This window comes from Nothoprocta perdicaria, unplaced genomic scaffold, assembly GCF_003342845.1.
Source record: "Nothoprocta perdicaria isolate Ctin4 unplaced genomic scaffold, notPer1 scaffold_23, whole genome shotgun sequence".
Taxonomy (NCBI): domain Eukaryota; kingdom Metazoa; phylum Chordata; class Aves; order Tinamiformes; family Tinamidae; genus Nothoprocta; species Nothoprocta perdicaria.
Window position 1 is genome coordinate 1,033,448 of NW_020455455.1, and position 20,952 is coordinate 1,054,399.

General features: G+C 40.3%; 1 long non-coding RNA gene across 1 annotated transcript; it reads right to left on the reverse strand.

Moving 5' to 3' along the window:
• Positions 1-12,033: 12,033 nt before the first annotated feature.
• Positions 12,034-20,891, reverse strand: LOC112947393. Its single transcript, XR_003249401.1, has 3 exons — positions 20,805-20,891; positions 15,281-15,424; positions 12,034-12,080 (listed from the first exon to the last, which is right to left on the reverse strand). It is a non-coding gene; the product is annotated as an uncharacterized LOC112947393 (long non-coding RNA).
• Between the last annotated feature and the right edge of the window lie 61 nt (positions 20,892-20,952).

Consider the following 20,952-nt stretch of genomic DNA (forward strand, 5'->3'; position numbering starts at 1 on the left):
TGCACCTAGGAGGATCAAGATTTATTTCAACATAAAATAACACATTGACAAAGAGCAACCCTTTTGCACGCACTTGGGATAATTCTGATTGATAGCTGAGGATACTCAGCAAAATTGCTTATCTTCTAAAGTAGCAGAATCAAGATCTGCACATAATTTGTGGGGAAAAAAATACACTGTCCCTTGGATCAAGCAATCCAGCTTACACTGTATCTCTCTCATCCAAAATCTACTGTTTCATAGGCAATAAAGGATGTTCGTAACAATCAAAGGATTTCTGTAAGGCAAAATGTTTAGAGAATTGACTTTGGGCATGATGACCATTGTTTGGTTTTAGGTTTTCAGTGCTGTAAAAAACTGTTTAGATGCAAGTTAAAAAACTTACATCTATTCCACAGCAATGCTAGTGCCATGAGTCTGGCTCTAGCCAGAGCCATCGTGACTCTGTCWGTGTGTTACGTGGTTATTCCACTGTGAGATGGTTCTTTCATTCCTTTACTTAGGTTTCTCAGGCATTCTGTAACATAAGAAACTGTTGTTCTTTCTTGAATCATTAGAACAGTTCTTACTTGATCACACAGAAAATATTCAGGCTTGGCAAAAGATCTGATGCAGAACTGTGTTTTTTTTTTCAAAGTTTTTGGCAATTGGGAACCAGTGAAAAGAATCAGTAGTGACATGGCATTTCAAGTGAGTCTTACTTAAGACTCTTGAAGCTTAAAAAGGTGAACAGCTAACTTTCTAACTACTCCAGCCCTGAGTGTGGCCCAGCATCCTTACATGTGCCAAAGATTCTCTATCATTTTTCAAAGATGATTTTTTTCTTTTTTTTCTCTGGAAAATGGAAATTTTGAGGAATATTAAAACATATTTACTTTTTTTGTTTATGATGAGAAATACACTAATTACTGCTAGATATGTATAGAAAAATATATACAAATTGGTGTATGTATATGTTTTCTTTACCAACGAGAAATATGAACTTGCTGTAGATAAGAGTTTTGTTGCCTGTAGAGAAGAAATCAATTTTGCCTGACAGTTTCGCTATGAAATAGAGAGGGAAAAAAAAAAAAAAGAACCTGGAAATCATTAATATTGTTGTCTTGTAAACAGCAAGAATGTTTATCCATACAGGTCTGAAATCTATGTGACATCCCAATATATTCATTCATGGAAGTGTAATGAATGCAATGAAGTATTAAATGTTAGCAGTAAATTTGGCCCACAGTATATGGGAATTATAATAGTCTAATTGTAAAGTTTAGAAATAGACTAAATGCTCTGGAAATACTTAAATCRTTTTGCTGGAAACACTTATTCATTGTCAAAAGTGGTTTAAAGGATTGAAGTGAAGCAGTAAATGCAGCGTTAAAGTAAATCAGTAATAACATCTTTCTACACAATATTTCCATTTTTTTTCTGTYGTCATTCTAAAGGAAACAATTTCCTGTAATTTTTTTTCCTCAATTTTCTTTCTTTTTCCATCACAGACCTCCCAATGGGACTGAAGGAAGGGGCAATGGGAGATTTTTCCTGAAAGTTTTCAAATGTCTTCCATTTTCCATAAATCATGGAAGAAAATCTGTTAAGAAGTCTGATGTGGTCGACTGTTTTCATAGCAGGCATCATATTTAACTCTTTTAAGCCAGACTTGGATGAAAAGAAAATAAGTCAGGAAAGGAAAATTAAGAGAGTAAGAAAGTGCAGCTCACACTGCAAATCATCTGGTGAGTTGCATTAATGAGTGTTGTCTCTCTCTATGAGATTAGAAAGGGCCCAGACATAAACTTTAGATCTAGATCCAGATCTTCCCAGTCACTTTGGCATTCAGGTCAAGGTTTTCATGGATTTCATGGATTTCATGGACCTTTACAGAGAAAGGGACCTGATGTAGATCCCAAGTACAAAAGTCCCAAGCTCCCTGTTGCTTTTACTTCCAGTTCTGGCTTCCAGCTGTGAACTTGAATCCACATCTGACCTTTAAAAGAATTTGGGTGGCCTTTTCTTTCTTTTTTTTTCGTGTTTTTGGGAGGGTGTGTTCCACGCCTCAGTACAACCACAGCTGCAACCATATTGCTTCATCTGATGGTTTCTCTTTCAGTGAGATGTATTTTTCAGGCTACTATGTTGGACGTACTTAGGAATAATTACAGGAAGGCTTACTTCTCTTTCAAATATTCCTCAAATAAACCCAAGTGTTAATATAAAGCAAGGATTTTCCTAGCTCCTTAATTGCAGTCATCCAGATATCATTCCCAAAGTCATAGAATCAATTAATAAAGAATTCTCAGAGAAGTTATGGCTTTCAAAAATGACAGACATGTTAATGAGTTTACAAAAAGAAACAAGTATTCTTGTTCACTTTCTATAAATCTTCTGAAGTTTCTCTGTCATTATTATTAGCTCAGTGAAATCTGATGTACTAAAAAGAAACTAAATGTCAATAGCTGTTTCCCATGGAGTGTTTTATTTTAAGACCGTTTATCAGCAGTGATGTATAAAGCACTGCAGTTCATATCGCTATCTGATTTTTCCTGAGATTAAAAACAGACTGAAAGAGGAAAATTAACTCCTTGGGGAGACAGAGGAGTGTCTGTGCTTTTAGAACAGAGGGAGGCTTGGTTAAAAAAAAAAAAGAGAGATTGATATCTGAATGATTTCTGGGATTTGTTTTTGCAAAATTAAAAGCAGAATTCCCTTTTCATATTTTTATTTGCAGCAGACCTGGGCCAAACCTGCCTTAGCCATTTAAACTCAGCTAAGTTTACATGGCATATGAGAGCCATCATGAAACATAAGTTCCTTCTACTTTACTCTCCTCCTGAATTGCTCCTTTGCTCCCTCCTGCATCTGATTCCCTCCAAAGAAATCCTGTCTCCATCAGCATCTTCTTTGCTCTGGCACTTCCCCTCTTGCCATCCTGGGATTCATYTGCAATTTCATTTTGGCTTTTTTTCTCATTGATTTCCCTGTGATACGAATCTGAGYTGTCTCCAAAATTGAAGGGAGTTAAATTTAATTTTAGAAAGAGGCCAAAGTGATAACTTTCAGATCTAGATCCAAGTCTGAATGTTCCGGTGTCTTTGGCCTTCTTGAAATGGTTTTCCAGCTCGGGCACTCCCTCAGTTATTTCATGCACACATTCCCCAGTGGGTGGGAGTGCTGCTGCCTGGTGTTCGGGTCAGAGAACTGGAATCCTGGAGTCAGGAACTCACATACTTCTAAATTCCTCTCCTCATGGCCTTTATGACTAGTTGCTAACTTGTTTATTTAAATGACACTAACATAGGGTGTTTCTGGCTTTTTATGCCAACTTGACACATAGTTGACATAATTTTTGGAAGCAGTGTCTATCTAGTTTAGAAGCCAAYGGTTCTTTGAACCTTTGAAAACTGGCACAGAATGTCTCCAGCTACCTTCTGCAAAACTGAAGCATGTTAACTCAACATCAACTTCTGAAAATTAGTTTTTAATATGCCCAATTTATCGGTCATATACCTAGAGAAAAGGAATATTTACTAACTTCATGTGATGAGGCTTGGTTGCTAAGAAGAGAAGCTTTTTCTTGAAGATCCAGCTGCTTTCCCAACTTTCTTATCTTCCTAATGTCCAGATGTTCTATACTTCTGATCACCAGGAGGACTGCCAAAGGTCACAGTTGGTGGTTCACTGAACTAGATTAGCTTTGCAAATTACTATTGTCCTGAAACCTCTTATTTTAGCTGCAAACTGTTATTAACTTCCTACCAGTTTTTTATATCCAAAAGTGCTGTTATCACCGCTTTCTCTGCACTTACCATGTCCTTTACATTTTGCAAAGCCCTGCATGCTATTTTACGGTAGCTCAGGAAACAGCCTGCGTTAGACACAGCWTGTTTTCTACTTTTACTTGTTTTATTTAAGTAGAGAACTTCATCACAATGATTTTCCTTACTTGTAGGATGAACTATTGATTCAAGCCATCACTGCTGAGGAACATTAACATTCTCTCAGACGAAGTTGGAATTTGGCTCTCAAAATGTACTGGAAAGACAGAGATAAAAATTATATTCAAGGCAATTTATGTGCTGCACATTGAGCCAAGCATCTGAGTTTTCCTTTCAGAAGCGCCCAAAGATGTTATTGCCAAGTCTCACCATTAAACCAGGAGACATGATTTTTGGTCTTTAATTTTGAGTCTCTCATGGGTTTGCATTTTTTCCAAATCTAATTTACATTTTCTTCTACATCTGCCTTCTTAAGAGATCAAAGTGTTCATGCACTGTACAAATGTAGGTTTCCACACCCATTCCTATTGCCAACATCTTATTTTTTCAGTTTTAGAAGGCACATTATAACATGTGAAATCAGTTTTTCACAGAGCCAGTAGTAACAGAGGCACATATTTCTACAGATTAATAATTCTCTTTACTGTAGATCTCATGAATTCTTCTCCTCCCTCTTCCTTCTTCCCTCATGATTTCAAAGTCCACCCAGTGATTGCAGTGATCAAGTCACATTTATACAATTATCTGCTTCAAAGGCATTTTAAAGAAGAAAATTAAAAAACAAAATGAAAGATGAATTGGTAACATGAACAATTTCTGCTTCACTTTAACTGTTACCACAAAAAAAAAAAGTCCTTCTGATCTGAAGTAGAAGAGTGCAAGAGATCTTTCCTAGTTTAGAGGGAGGTATGCATCCCTGCAAATATCACCACCTCAAAAAACAAGAGGAAGAACCAAAAGAAGTGCACTAATCTAGATCAGTCATCTTCACAGAAGAGTGCTCCTTTTGTGAAGTCAGCTGGGTTGGGTTTCCTGTCCCTAATTCCAGGTTTCTGGAGGTTAGGTGCCTTCTTTCAACTGGTTATATCTGGTTTTGYGCCACAGGCAATGAAGACAGGCAGGTATCACACATTCTAAAACAGATATGTGTGATGAATAGCCCTCTTGAATTGACTGTCTCCATTGACTTCAGAAGGAATGCACATGACTTGCTTAGATTAGATGTGTCATCTTTTTGCTGAGTAAATACAGATAAGGCAAATCCCACCCTCTGTGGCCTCCTAATGATGAGTTTTCCATTGCTATATTATTAAGACTGAATCCACATCTATGTAATAGTTATGTGTGCATGAGTATGCATATGCACATGTATATATACAAGTACATACACATATTTTTATATACAAAAATATATTAAAAACAATTTCCAGCTATTAGATATTTCACAGTTGGACTGGAGAACTATAAACACACGGGTTATAATAATTTCCCGAAATCGAACTTCTAATTAATCCAAGTTGCTGCACCTCTTAAATTGAAAATAATAAGCATTTGTTTTCTCTTYACAGTTCAGTCCAATCCAATCCAATCCAGTCCAACTGATCTGCTTCCAAAAGGTCACCATGCCCATGTAACCATACAAATATCTCCATATACGAGTTTAACTATAACACAACAAAGCTAAAGTAGTATAGCTGCAGCCAGAGAGAAGCAGCAACACAGTTCAGGAAGAAGACATCACAAACACTTGATCAAGTGATAGTATCTGAGACTTTACATATAGTTACTGGAGCAGTTCACAGCCTATACTAGCTTTTTCCTTTATAAATCAAAAGCACAAGTCAAAATAATGACACACCTCTCTACCTAGTCCTTTAAAGGAAAGTAAGTAGAACACTTAAAGAAACCCATAAAATACATCAGGAACATACAAATATTTCTTAAAATCTCTTCTAATTCCTTTCAAGCTACCATTTCCCCCAAAAACATGGTGAAAATGTTCAATGAAATGTATTGCTATTTTACTGTAGTTAGAAACAATAACTGTATCTCGATGCAATGATAAAGCTCACAGTGCAATGGAGTTGTCAACCATAATCTGATCTGCATGTATGATCAACTGCAGTTACTACAATTTCTAAACATAAAAGAAAATAATATATGAGGGAGAAAAGACTATTTMTCTTTATTTTTTTAAACACCTTGGAATCTGGTAAAATACGTTGCCTATGCCTTTGTGGAATTTTTTTTTTTTTTTTTAAGTAATGCAGAAAATTAGTAAAAATTTTTATTAATGCAAAGTCCCCTTCCTAGGGCTCTGCTAGTGGAATAGTCCTTTTGTTGCRGTCAACAGGGTAAATTGCACAGAGATTAAGATTCCTAGATCCAGAACTTCTTGATTTTGTTAGATTTGCCCTTGAGATTGTTACATTTTGCCAATTTCATGGAGGAGAAAAAGGTAGAATAAAATGGCTGCATTTTTGCTTATTTGTATCTCAATATTCTATAGGACAGAGATGACCAGAGCAGAATACTGTTAAAAAAAAAAAAAAAAAGTGCACTCATAAAAATTATCTATAAAAATAAGAACAGCCATCTTCTTTCTTACAGAGCTAGTCATTCACTTTGGCAAATAAAACACTGAAGAAAATACTATGTTCTGCAAACAGTTACTATATACTATTTAGAATTTCTTTAAAATGCTGGAATGTGAGAGAGATACTATGGAGGAAGCCTATGAATTTCTTAGGTGGAGTACAGCCACCAAGATGTTTGTGGAATTAACTTGAGGAAGATGAATAATATGAGTGATAAAATTATCATTTAAAATGATGGATAAAGAGCATGAATATGATGTATTTTCACCCTCACTGTACCCAAAAGAAAGGGTATTGCACTAGTTCTTAGCTAGAAACTATGCTTTGAAATCATCAGTGCTCCTCAGCTATCTATTTTAGATAGCAGTTTTGGTATTAGAAACTTTGGTGAAATCATCAGAAAAGGCACTTCTTCCTTCATCCGGGGCATTTACTTGCTATTGTTGATAATCTTGTCTACACAATTTATGATACAAATACAGTTTAACACTGAGATCCCAGTTACTCCCTAAGAGGTCAGCCTCAGGCTCTTGCTCTTTTCATTTTTAGCACTTTTTGTATTTTCTTACATTAATGTATTCATGTCCACTTTATATCCGCTTGACCTTGTGCATGTATTACCCCTTCAGAAGAAAGGACTCTTCCCTCCCAGAGACATAGAAATAAACAGCACCTCTCTAGGACTTCCTTTTGTTGCACCAAAGTAACCCCTTTAACTTCTGTCATATGGTGCGTTTTCCATCTCCCGGTTGTTGTCCTAGTCCTTGTTTTCATCTATTCCAGTCTGAATTCAACTGTCAGTGGTAGACGTAGCCAAATCTGCCCTAACAGTGCCTTGTGTAATCATGTCAGGAGCTTTTGCTTTAGTCATAAACATGCTGTAGGTCCTCGGTAACAAACACTTCAAAAACTTTAGCCTAGGAGGAGCCCAGGAAGTGTCCTCTGCTTCACGGACATATTCCTATTGGGTTGAAATTCAGACTTGCGAGTCACTAAAGACTTAAACCTTGTTCAACAGAAAAGTGTAAGAAAGAAACTCACCTAGTTTTCCAACAAAAACCATAACTGACCTTCCTTTCCCTTTAATTTAATACTATGCACCTAACCATACCTGTTTGTTAATGCTATTAAAGAGAATAAATCTGAGAGAGCTGTGACTTGGGGGAGTGATTTGGTCCAGATGGAGAGGCTGTACACAAGCTTTCAAAATAATCTGGTAGATCAGCAATAGCGGGGCAAGTTTTTATGTGTATTTTTGGGATCCTAAAGCCTAGTGTCCCTTTCAGACAAAGAACTTCATGTCTCTGCCCATACTGTCCTCCTTAAACACAGGAGGAGCCCTGGATCCCTGCCAGCCACATCCTCCTCTCACTTTATGTTTTTATAAAACACTTTATATATGTTATATATATATWTTTTTTTTGCTTAACCTTCTGTATTCTATTATGTATTTTTTTAATATATAAAAAATACCTAGCCTGGAGTTGGTAGAGAAAATTGTGAGCTGGTTTAATATTTATCCCCATTCAAATGTGAATCTCTGTTCTCAAGGATGCCAGGTGCTTCAAAGGCTGCCAAACATATGGCAGGGCTATGGTGCAGCCGCCTTCAACAGGGAACGGAGCTAATAGCCCCACATGCATTTCATTTAAAAATATGGACAACTATTCAATCAAAATGAATTTTGTCATCTCGGTCAGGACTGCATTCAATCTGTGTTGAGAGACATGAAAGGACACTCTACTACCCATATTTTATAACAATGACTCATTCAGCTACTATAATCCTCGTCAGATACAGTACAATGCTATTTCTTGCCTGTTTCTTTGCTTTCAACTGTAACTTTTCCTCTGCTACGCACAAAACTCAGTGGTTGTCAAGAAGGTCTTGTTAGCACCTGCTCTAGGGGCTCGCTGCGCATATCCAAGGCTTTGCACTTTCATACGTTTTCTCTCTCTAACTCTGACCCTTTTTCTCCAAGTATGAAACTGTATCTCATCTTTCCCTTCCAGCTACAGGACAGGAAAGCAGCTGCACTAACAGATCTGTGTGATACAACCTTTTTGCCTGATTTGTCTGATGAAAAATGTATAAGCAAGTAGAAAACATTATTATCCCAAAGCAATTCGTACACAAAAGCATAACAACCCTACTAACCCCAGCAGAGGCAGCAGATAACTTAGCTATATGATTTTTTTTGTTGTTGTTTAAAAGAGATTTACCTTCTATCATGGTTTCATAGGCTGATTCCAGTACTCATTAAAAGAATGGGATCAAAAAAAGTCTCAGTGAAATCCTAGCCTGAATGAATAGTGAATGAACTAAAAACAAAATCAGGGGGAAAAAATGGCAGCAATGAGCWTATAAACTAATCTATGGGGCTCGTTAAACAGATTCGATAAATATTTATTCCATCTTGGGAAGTAGACTAACTTAAATGTTAAATTTTAAATTAGATATTGAAGACCTAGAGCAATTTTAGAAGCAGTGACCCAACAGAATGAAAATACTTTTCTGCCGAAAATAACATAATTGAATAACCAAATGCCCAGTGCCAGGTTGCACTCATTTCAGGATCTGCAAGCGCCCCAGTGTCAGCTGGAGGGTAAAGAAGAAGGAAACAAGGATTATGCATGGCCCACAGAGAAGTTAATATATTAAACAGCTTTAAAATATTTTACCTCCTGTTATTCAGGTGCCACCTCTCCTTGTCCTTGCCTGCCCGGGCAGGGTGAGCATGGGCCCACATGGGAAGAGCTGGACCTGCCCTTGGGATGCTCGGCAAAGAGGGATGCAGGTGGAACCCAGCCCTGCCCACCAGGCATCCCAAGGGGTGTGCTCCCACCACCCGAGTCCAGGGACAAGCTCTGGGGAAAAAACAGCCCATATTGGGTCCCCAAGAGGGTGGTGGGTGCCAGAGGGCCAAGACAGCATCTCCACACGAGCCCAGCTCGTCACCGTCGCCTGCTTCCCCACAAGTGCCCRGCGTAGCTCTGTGCTGCACGCCAGAGCACGGGGAGTTATTCCAACACAGCAGCTAACAGAGCGAAGAAAGTGGCTAGACCACAGGTATTTGGAGACAGTAACTGTAAACTTAATGTATGCACGGGCTAAAATAGCTCCTCACCAGCTGTAAGTTATTATGTAAACACTGGAATCTTTCATCCTTTATTAACATTTACTGAGGAAATAGCTCAAATTGAACTTTGTCTCATGCATAATATTAAGCTGATGAAAAATATTCCTCCACAGATTTTGCAACCTTTCTAGAGACATGGCACATTATAACTTTGTAATGTAATTACATTGGGCTACTGTATATTAAAAGTCTGATATTTTTAAACATATAAGCTGTTTTAAAGACATTCAAAAGGCAGAAGTATGTGTATCTGCATTTGTCAAAGTATGTCTCTTCCTGCTACACAAGCAACATGCTCAGTGGCAACAAAAGAGAATCATTTAAATAAAACTGTTCATGAATACGTCCAACAAATCTGGCTGTTTCTCAACTCCTGTGTGTGCAGGTTACAAATTCTCACGAAGGTGACTCACGTCAAGTCTAGAAGACGGCTTGGCTTGCATCTTCTCAGTCAGAGACAGAGTCCCACTTCCGAGCTCCACGAGGCACTGTTTTCATGGTGCTTGTGAATAAYAACAGATGTGCAGCTTTTAAGACACATGCCCCTCAATGCAGACCCTCCCCTGTAAACTCGGCCACCTCTAAGATCTTCTAGCACAAATGCCTCTTTAGTGGCTAGTGTTTTGTGGCTGGACATTTATAGAAGCAGATCCCTTCACAAAAGAGGTAACAGYCTATTTCTATTCAGGTTAACCAGGTGGGTACCTATTGCCACTCAGGCCCACAGCACATTTTGAAAAACTTGGTGAAAGGGTCCCCTGTCTCTCTCTCATTCATTCTCTCATTTATTYTGCTAGTAGGGTAGCTACTGCTTAATATTATAATAAACCAAAGGCAAAACAGACTCACTTACTATGGAGTATATTTTCAAATTGATGGTGAGCTGAATTATGAATTGGCTGGGAGAGAAAAGGATTTAATTAGTTTTGAAAATGCAAATTTATAGCTTTATGAATATAGCTTGTGTGAGCCTAATATCAGAAATTTATTCTTGTGATATCGGCCCTTTTCTTGGATCACCCCAGCAGGAGAAGACCAGGCTTCTTGAACACGTTCATTTGCACCACTTACGCACACTCTCAAGCCTCAGATTTTTCCTAGCCTTCACAGGGACCTGGAAAGTTTTATTTCCTTGCAGTGCAGGAACATGACTTCTAGCTTCTCTGGGGCTCCTTTTGAAACATCAGAGTTAGGACACAGCCAGAGGCTGAACGGGCTACTTTGGGGAAACTATTGAAATAAAAGCCTCTCAGCGGTCTTAAATGCATGCAGAGACAGTTGCTTGCTTGTCACGTTTGGGCTGCTGGTAATTTTCCCTAAAATCAGATTGGTGGGGATGACTGAATGTTATCTTCTTCGGTAGGRTACTGTGGTGTGACTCTGAGATCATCTGGTGATTATAACAGCAACCCTTCCAATGAAAACTGAAAACAGTGATGAAACTCTGCAATATAAAACAGAGAGTTTGGTTCTGTTGCCAATAGATTTGCAATTTATTATAGGGAGTGGCGAGTGTTTTGTGGCTGGACATTGATGGAATATCTGAATGTGATTATAGGGGGCTGGACTCAATCATCTAGATGGCCATGTTCAGTCCCTGTTCCTCTAACAGCTGTGCATGGCAGGACTATGCAGCAAAAGAAAGAGTGAGAAAGGTGCCCACAGTAGGGGATCCCGAAGTAGCAGCTCTTCAGTAAGCTCTGTTTCGGTGTGAAGGCCCCAGTGATCTTTCACTGGGATCCAAGGTCATGCATTTTGTGCAATACTACCAGGACAGACTTGTTGAAACRCCAATAAAAACTTGGCTTCTAAATTCAGTATCTGCTTTTGCTCTGCTGCTGTAAATGCCTATGCACTTGTTTCACAAAAGCTTCCATTTCAATGTGTTTTAAATAACTTACTAAAAGATTTACTCTATTATCATTTAATCCAATGTGGTATGAACATGACATTTGACAGCCTACAACTGATAATTCCAGCTGCCTTTCTGGATTACTAGCATAAAGTTTTACAGCTGTATGTAGCAAGCTGGTAGGGTCAGCAAAAAAAGGAGCCTGAATTTTCTATGCAGATCAGTAAAGCTGCTATTGAAAGCTGCTATTCTTCCCCTTAGTGGGAGTCTTGAGAGACCGAATGAGCCACAACTGGACCTTTCTCTCAGGGGAAAGGTCATAAATAAGACATTGCAGGGAGTAATAGAGAAACGGTTGAACATGCTTGGAAATCTTCACACTTGTGTGGGGTCTACAAAGAYGACTGAGGGCCATGCTAAAGGGTCACTCTTGTTCCCACTTCAGAGAAACTTTCACATGAATCTTCCTACTCTTGGAGAGAAATTTTCTTAAGTGGTTAGGCAGAGCAGGATGAGGGCTGCACTCGCAGCAGATGATGCCTTCCTCAGAGATCAGTAGCAAAAAGGAAGTCAGCTGAGTATCAAAACAACCTCAGACCCACTTCTGAAGCGCCTGCTTTCTGCCCAGACACGGCTGCCTTCCCCATAACCAAGGAGGTGCCATGGTAGGACTTTCCACCAGTGATGCTGTGTGCAGTGCTGGTCACTGGGTGACCTGTGAGAACCTGGGAAAAAGGAAAGAAAAAGACAGAAGTGAAAAAGCCACAAAACTGAGGTCTTATTAGGGTATACAGGCACAGACGCATAACATGAGCACTAGACTCTTCATGTTCCRAAGCATGGAGAGGATCTCGTCATGCTGTGCAAACCCAGAGCAGAGAAACCGTCACTACCCCACATATTCTACTAAGCAGTAATTTAATCGAGTAACTTATTCCAAGCATTTTAAGCCTTAGTCTAGTTAGAGTAGTAAAATATGACTACTACAGAAGACAATGAGCTAATTTAATTTCTTTAAAAAATCAGAAAAAAATCAGAAAAAAAATCTGATTAGAAATATAATCTCTTCTTCTCAGCACTGATTCTTTATTTTCTGAAAAAAAAMCAGCCAGCAAAGCTACCCTAACTGGCTTTAAAATGATATTGAGAAGCACAATAGTCGAGTATTAAAAAGGTCGTCATATATGAAAAATCTATCTGCTCAAAAAAGGCCAACTTTTGTTCAGTCGCGATGAATAGTTAGGTAAATCACTACAAAAGCAGCAGAAGCCCTGCTCTTTTTCCTSAGGCAGCATTTTCATGGAAAAATAACATTGTTTTTTTTCTTTTTTCCTAGGGAAGACCAAGCAAAACATGAAAGCCATGCGAGAAGAAGATAGGGATAGTGCGGAAACAACAGGAAAGAAGGGAAAGAGTAGATTTCAGTCGTGAGAAGTTGACTGCTAATGCGATAGCTTCCCAGACCCAGGGAAAATGCAATCCCGGGAGTGGATGGCACGCAGTTAGGTGTGGAGCTCACGCTGGAATGCAGGCTGCGAGGCATCTGGCACAGCAAGACCCAAGTTCGCAGTTCTGAGCAGTAAAATAAACCAAACCATCAAAAATTTGCCATTCTCCTGCTCTTTCAGCTCGCACTTTGTAAACACGTGTGTGTGGGTGAGTTAAGTTACTTCCCTGTGGGAGCAGCAGCGTGCGCAGCTGCTTGCTCTTGGAGAGGGACGGTGCCTGCACCATGCGGTGTCACCATCCCGAACAAAATCACCCCGAACAAAATTACTGAACAAAAGGCGAGCGGGAGAGGGGAGGCAGACGACATTTGCATCACAGTGGGTCGCGCGGCCTCGCGGGCCCGAGCCCCTTTGTGCCGGCTCYGTGCAGGACGTGCGGCGCTTGCCCGGCCGCTCTCCCGCGGCACAAAGGATGCCAGCGGAAACAGGCAGCCACGGGAAGCGCCTGTGGCGCGCGGGGCGAAACAAGGGCCTGAATGGAGTGCTGTGATAATTGGAGATTAATATCGCCACCCGGTTATGCTTTAAAAACCATCTGCATCGCTTTGGTTTGAATGACAGATGGGCCGAGGCTGAGCCCTCCAGTCGGAGCCTCCTTTGTCACCTGGCAGGTCAAAGGCACAGCTGGGGATGTAACCCAGGGGTGGGATTCTCACCCCCTCGTCAGTCGCTTCCTGCAGGGGAAGAGGGATGGAGAAACGCAAAAGGGCCTGGAAAACCCTGRTGGCAGCAAGGGCAGGATGCTCTGCTCAGGTCCCGCTGCAGCATCCGTGAGCCGGCCCCAGGGCATCTCCCACCAAACACTGCAGGGCACAGAGCTGCTGAGGAGCCCACAAGGGAAACCAGGAAGATTGATGCAAATCCCACTGACCTACAAGGATATTGGGAATTTCTCCGGATCTAGAACAGAAAAGGCTCTTAAAGCTGCTTTTTTTTTTGCATCTGACTTCTGGGCTGAGATCTGAGAGGCCATGTCTCCATAGGTACACTGAGGAAAACCAAAAGCAGATAACTTGAGGGAAGGGAAGTAAAAAACTGGCAGTCTATTATTTAACACTAAATTTTTATGCAGACATTTTCCTTCAGAAGTGGTCTGACTCTCATTCAGACCTGAGCTCCATTTCTTCGACCATTACTTATCTGAGTTAGCATGATTCAAGTATTTCCTAAAGCCTGGGTGCGTGAGTGCGAGGAGGGAGCGTTTGTCACTTTTAGCAGTGTTTTCAGCTCCAGCAGTTGTGCCCTTCTCAGCCGGGGAAAGGCGATGTCCATGGTCTAGGTGTTCTGTGGGATCACGATGCATGGGCTGGGCTGCTGAGGCTGCCCAGGGCTGGGCCGTGCCCCAGCATTAACCTTAACGTTATCAGGGAGGCTCCCTGAAGCCTTCTCATCTCACATTGAAAAATCCTCACCGATAGCCACTGGAGCCGCTCTCTCCACTGGATGTGTTTACAGACTGGCTTGCATTACCTTGTGATAAACACTCACTGTTGGCAGGAACTACTTTGTTTTTACTACCAAAACAGACCCTTTTCTGCCAGGAAACACAGCAGCAGCCAGTTTAAGGGTAGGGATAAAGTGAGGAATACAGACATGTCCACAGGAGTTTAGGAGAGCAATGGTAATTGGCTTCTCCTAATTGCAAACGAAGGTACGATCTCTAGAGTCTTGCTAGCAGAGAAGCACAAGAGGGGCTGGAAGATGTGATCTGATCCAACTCGCTCCTCCAAAGCTAAGCGCTTCCTGACAGATGTTTGTCAAAGCAGCTCTTCACAGGCTCGATTTATCCTGCAGCCTCTCCCCACAGCCCTGCTCCTGTGTTTACCTGTCCGTATGGCAAGAAACGTTCGTTCACTTACTGTGTCTCACAGCTTGGGAATGCTCAAATCTGGCTTTGAGCTTAGGGCCACCTTTGAAACATGTATTCCTGAGTTTTATCTTTTCCTTCTGAAAAACTGAAGACTGAATAAACAGTCTCTCCTCAAACAACGTGTGTTTAGATGATGATCAGCTTCACACCCTTTAAAGTGTTCCCTCATTTTTTTCTCCCCACCTTCCCTGGTCTTTACTCTTTCCTGCTTCCCGTAATAAAGCAGGAGGTGTGATACAAACACCAAGCCAAAAGCAAACATCAAGCACAGCTCCCTCTTTCTAACTACTGTTTTTCAACCTTTACTTTACCAGGAAGAGCATTTTTACCAGGTGCCTTGTAAAACAAAGGAGTATGAATTTCTCAGCAGTGAAATGAGTGATTCATCAGGGAAACAACAGTCCAAATGGAATTTCTATTAGTAAGACTAATTCAACCTTTTCTATTCATGAAGATTTTGATGGATTATGTGAGATCAAGTCAAGCAAATGTACACGCCATTACATTAACACAGTAAGATATTCTTTGGCAGCTTATCCATAAATACCTCTGCAGGACTAGCAGGATGCCAGTAGTGTTGTCCAAAGTCTACACAGTTCAGGATTGCAGTACAAAGGAGATATCTGAAACCACTGGAGAAGAGCAGTACACATCACTGTCCAGGGACATGGCTGCTTTCTGTTTCAAAATTCTACTGAGGGGAAAACAGATAATCAGCATGAGCTAAAAAATAACAGTTTTGTTGTTTCAAGAAAATATATCTTTTCAGGGAGGCACATGTTGCAATATTCACCAGTCTTGAATTAGATACTGAGATATAAGGAGAAGGTAGATCTGACAGATGGAGAGTTGGTCTCCGCACAAGCTAAAATCAAGCAAAGGATTTTGTCCTGCTGCATTTGGAAAGACAGATCATGCAGAAACTATAACAAGGCACTGAAGTGACTTATTGCAACAATAATAATTTTTCTGATATTTGGGTCACTTGCTGGGTTTGTCTGGTGTCTCTTATGTTCAGTCTGTTAGAAGTCTGGCAGAGAAACCATCTTCTGTGCCTGGGCAGAAAAGATCAGGCTCTTAGAGTGCCAATTGTTACCATAATATAATAGACAATAACAATCATCACATAATGTCTGCATATTGGGAAAGATGGAAGGCCATTCTGATCCCCCTAGCAGCTGCTGGTGTCTAGCAAAATTGGGTAATCATCATCTATTGCTGAACGGAGCAGAAAAGGCTATGTCATGGATTTATATGTTAGGATGCTCTCAAGGTAACCTATGATGTCAGGCTTGCAGGGCCTTTGGGAGATAACAGTATCAGCTCTTCCTAATGAATATAATGCAATGAAGGCTCTGATGAGGGAGCAAAAAGGATTTGGTCACTGGAAAACCTAACTATCAAATAAAACATAAGAAAAAATAAAGCTCAGGGAAAGACTTTAGAAAGAAAGAGAGAGGAGGAAAACAGATAAAGAAAAATAAAGAGATACTGTAGAGCATTCATCTCTGTCTGTTGGAGTGCAAGTGGCTGGGCATGGAAAAAAAAAAGGAGATGTCGTCATTCCATTTTCTGTGCACTGAATCTTTAAATGGAGATGAATCTCTTATCCTGCTGTGGGGGCAGCTCCAAGGCAGCTGCTGTCTTGCATTTCTGGGCAGATGCAAAGAGCATCCAGGACCAGTGCAAGATGGTTTATTTCTCTATGTTGGCTAGAGATTGCTTTGAAAATGATTATCATTATTGATTTTATTCTTTAATATTCCCTTTCCAAAAGAAATGAACAAAATCTAGCCTGGAAAATACATGCAGAATATAACATCAGTCTAACAGGACTGAAAATTCAGTCTCACGGGATTTGCTGATAACGTGATAGTGCTGGGCACCTACTGTCAACCACTTAAAAGGCTGCTGGATGGAACAGGGGTTGTTTCATCCACCAGGAAGACAKGACTACAGGATAGATATTCATCAATTTTGCATTATATGTATATACACCTCCAGCTTGCTACTGCCCCTGTTTGGATTATCTCCATCACTACCCAGCCTCAAAACAAGCTGTCAGCAGTGAGCTCAGTGCATCATGGCCTGAAGTGCAGCCAGACCCACCCATGCTCAAAGTGCAGCATTTCTTGCCCATCTCTGTTTTGAGAGAGCCAGATAGAGGTGGGGCCACAAGCTTAGCTTTTTCCGTGGGCTCCACGGAACATTTCTACCGAGACATGGCACTCCATAGCACAGCATGGACATGCCCATGTGTCGCTGAATGTCCTGAATGTCACTGCCCTTTGCATAATTACATGCAAATGGAGTCATTGTACCACAGACCTTTAACTAACATTAAACTGCTCAGATACTAATTCCAGTAGAAGATTCTATCGGTTATTGTTATTCCGCTGTGAATTTATCCAGACGCTAACACTCATTCTGATRAGCAACAAATATATTTTCTCTAAATATGCAATAACAGCCCATACACATAATTTCAGTCCATTATCCTCATATTGGTGGAGACAGCACAAAAGTTTCAGGGCTAAATTCTAAGCTGAGTTAAACTCAYGGTCCTCAGTGCAATTGAATGGACAGAGCTGGGCACTAATTTTGAGCCATGCATGAGAAATATACAGGCTGTGTAAAATATACTAGTTGTGACTAGTATTGCACATATGAAAAATCACAGGGCTTCAAGCCTATTTGTCAAGAAAATGACAGCCTAAGGAAATTGTTGTGAAAACATTAAACCTGACCACTCACTGCACTGATTTCCTATAGAGCTTCTTTTCAGATTCCTGCTCCCATTAAATAGCCTAAAAATTTGCAGAGACAAGGAATGCGCTTGACTATCGAGTTACTCTGGCATGAAGGATCCCTCTATAACAAGATATAATGTCTTTTGTGCAACACAGAAATCTTTCCAAGAACCAGAGCCAATGCTTTGGATGTCATTTGAACTGGTATGTATGTTTGACAAGGTCCATAATCCACTTTCATTATGAAAACAAGAAAAAAAACACACACACAAACAAATGAAGAAAAATAAAAAGCATAAAACCATTAACCTTTAGAAATGTCTAAGTACATGACGAGATAGCAATACTGCAAATGACATGCTAGCCATGTTATTTTCTGTGTCCTCGGAAAGCGTTCAAATGACACAGTGGTGGGTAACATATAAGAGTCTGAATAGAACAGAAAAGAATATCTATTAGCAATGACAAACCAAATAAAAGGAAATGTTCGGCCTTTCAGCTGGCAGGTCACTGGGTCAAATCCAGCTCACACGAGCAGTGATGGAAGGTCACTCTCATTTGGAGAGTGGGGAAGTCTGAGCCATGAGCTGCAGCGTCAGGACTCTTGTTCCTTCACAAAAAAACAAGGTATGACATCGTTTCTGTTGTTATCCTTCGCTCACTTAAACTCCAATATTTGCTCATTTCTGGTAAATGTAAGGGCTTGAATGCTATGTTACTTTGCATCTTATGCAACATCAKTGCCTAGCAGGAGTGCATTAAAATGGCTTTTGGTTTCACAGTATTTAACATCTTATTTGCATTGGTGCAAACAGCTATGTAGGATGCAAAATATGCCTGTAATAAAATTTCTCAATCCTTTGAAAGACTTCTGGTACATTTAACTTTAATTATCAAATTCTGGCTACTATAGTATACTATAGTATAGCTACTGTAAGTGTTATTTATAGTGGCATTAAAAATAATGTTGAAGGAAAGTGAATCAAATATTGAAACTAAAGTAACCAACAGAACTTATGTTTTGAGAGACATAGTCACACAGCCCTCCAGAGTTTCCCTTCTTAAGGCTGACATACTATAAACAGATTTTCTGAGTATCTCCAAAATCTAACATTGTTTCCCCTCATGCCTTTGAAAAATAATAACATTTTCAGTTATGAAAGGCTTTGCAGGAATTTGTTGAGAATATTGAATAAAGATGGCTACTTGCATTTTTTTGAGAATTCTAGAAGTCTGAATTTAAGCCAGCAACATGCAATCTCTCTTAGTGGCGAGAAAGATATCCACAGCTACAAAGTGGAAGAAAGATGACCAAGCTCCTCAGAAGCAAGTTTTCCCCTGAAAACTAATCTGTGTCACACATGCAAGGATGAACAATGGACAGAGTCCTTATTTTTCAGGAAGTGAAAGAAATTCAGATTCAATGAAGGGAAGGGAAGGGAAGGGAAGGGAAGGGAAGGGAAGGGAAGGGAAGGGAAGGGAAGGGAAGGGAAGGGAAGGAGAAATGTTCTTTAAAAAGGAAAGGCTCTGCACCTCTCACTCTAAATAAAACATGCTTGTACTAGCAACCTACTTTTGTCAGCAGGACAACTCCTGTACATGTATATGAGTCAGTAGAGGATCTGCACAATCAGGCTCTGAGTGATTATGACTTGAGTTCAAAGAGTTAATGAAGTGAGTGTGAATCCCTGATGTGGAGAGGCAGGCACTTGAACTTTCTCACCCATGAGGAGAGGTAAGAGGGGTGAGCTGCCAGCTGTGGTTTGGGTGAGGAGACCCGCGGGCAAGTGATTTGGCTGCTCCTGGAGCTGAACTCTGTCCCAGCACCACTCTTTGGGCTTGGGGTCACCTTCTGGTGGTTCAGCTCTCCTCCTCATTAGCTGAAACGAAATGGGATTTGGACTTGGATGCCAAGACACAGTTTGTGGCCTGTTGTTTCCTCCGGTGTCAAAGAAACCAACATCCTGCCCTAGCTTCCTCATGGTGTTTATTGCTTCTCATCTTTGGGAAAGTAAACAAAATGTCTTTGGAATCTCAAACCACGCTCTTGGCTGTGCTTTGAACTTTCCTGTAAATCTGAGTTTTTGATAYCTCTAAAAAAACTGAAGCATGCCTTAGTCATGGCCTACAGCTCAGCAGGTGCTTTGTTTACTGTCCTGCTCCAAGTGGATAATGACAGCTGGAAAGGTAGTGGACCAGTCAACYGACGATCAAATTCAGGCCTGGCACAAGCAGGTAGAGCAGCCTGTGAGGCTGAACCCACACACTGCCATGGGGCTGAATTTCCGACCCACCATCTGTGAGTCTGCTCCTTCATCCTTTGACTGACAGCTCTTGAAGTCAAATGGAGACAAAAATTACTTTAGAACAGTTGATCAAAGATAGAAAATCCTTGATAAAAATGAAAGGAAAGGGGCAGAAAGCTAARGATTAGTTTTTAAATGTCTTTAATGTAATTTGGATTCAGGCTGCTGATCCTAGTCCTCCAGTTAMAATTTTGGGGAGCTTTACCGGCCTCCTTATCATGAACATTATAAGACCATCAGACCATCTGGCTAGACCTTTACTTGCTGGTCACTTTAGACACCTGCCCTATTAAATTATTCCATATTATTATTATTCCATATTACTATGACCACTCTGAAAACAAGGAGTGCGACTTGGCTGATGATTCTGAGATGGCTTTTCTGGTTTTATTTATTTATTTATTTATTTATTTATTTATTTATTTATTTATTTATTTATTTTTGACAGACTTCTGTTTAACTTCTGGTTGCCTCTTGTGCCCCTTGGCATCTCTGTCTCTGTTCCACAAAAATTGTTATATGAGTAATACTGGCTCTAGCAGGACAACTGCAGCAGGATTTTGATGCCAGCTGTTGTTAGCAGGCAGGTTTTAGGTCAATAGAAAAGTACCATTAACTTACTGCCCATTCAGTGTCCCAGCTCTGGCAAGAACCAGCAACGTAGGCACAGTATCTCATAGTATAATTTTCTCCTTTAGTCATAAGTGCCCACACAGTAAATCTGCCAGCCTTCCTAAAATTCTCCCTGCATGCCATCTTTTTTGACCCATCTAGGGGTCAAAAACATTGAAAGGGGTAGGATAAGAAGATATCCAGAAGTATACTCAGTTGCACAGAAAATTACAGGCTGAATGTATTTAGCATTCCAGGAAACAAAAGCAATTGATAGGGATGTAAAGAGAACTTTCCCTGCAATTGTTCTCTGCTGCATTTCCAGCCCCTTCTTCTGAGGGGTCTGCTCTTGGCCATTAGCATTTATCAGATAACATCAAATATCAGATGAGATATCACTCACCTTTAGCAATGCAGCAATTTCAAGTGCTAAGTGTGAACTTTTGCATAAAGACGTTGTGAGTGGGCAATAAAAATTCCAGTTGATGTCACATAGCTACAGGGAGAGTGAAGAACATTCTAAAACCTGTGTGATTAGCTCTGAATCTCCC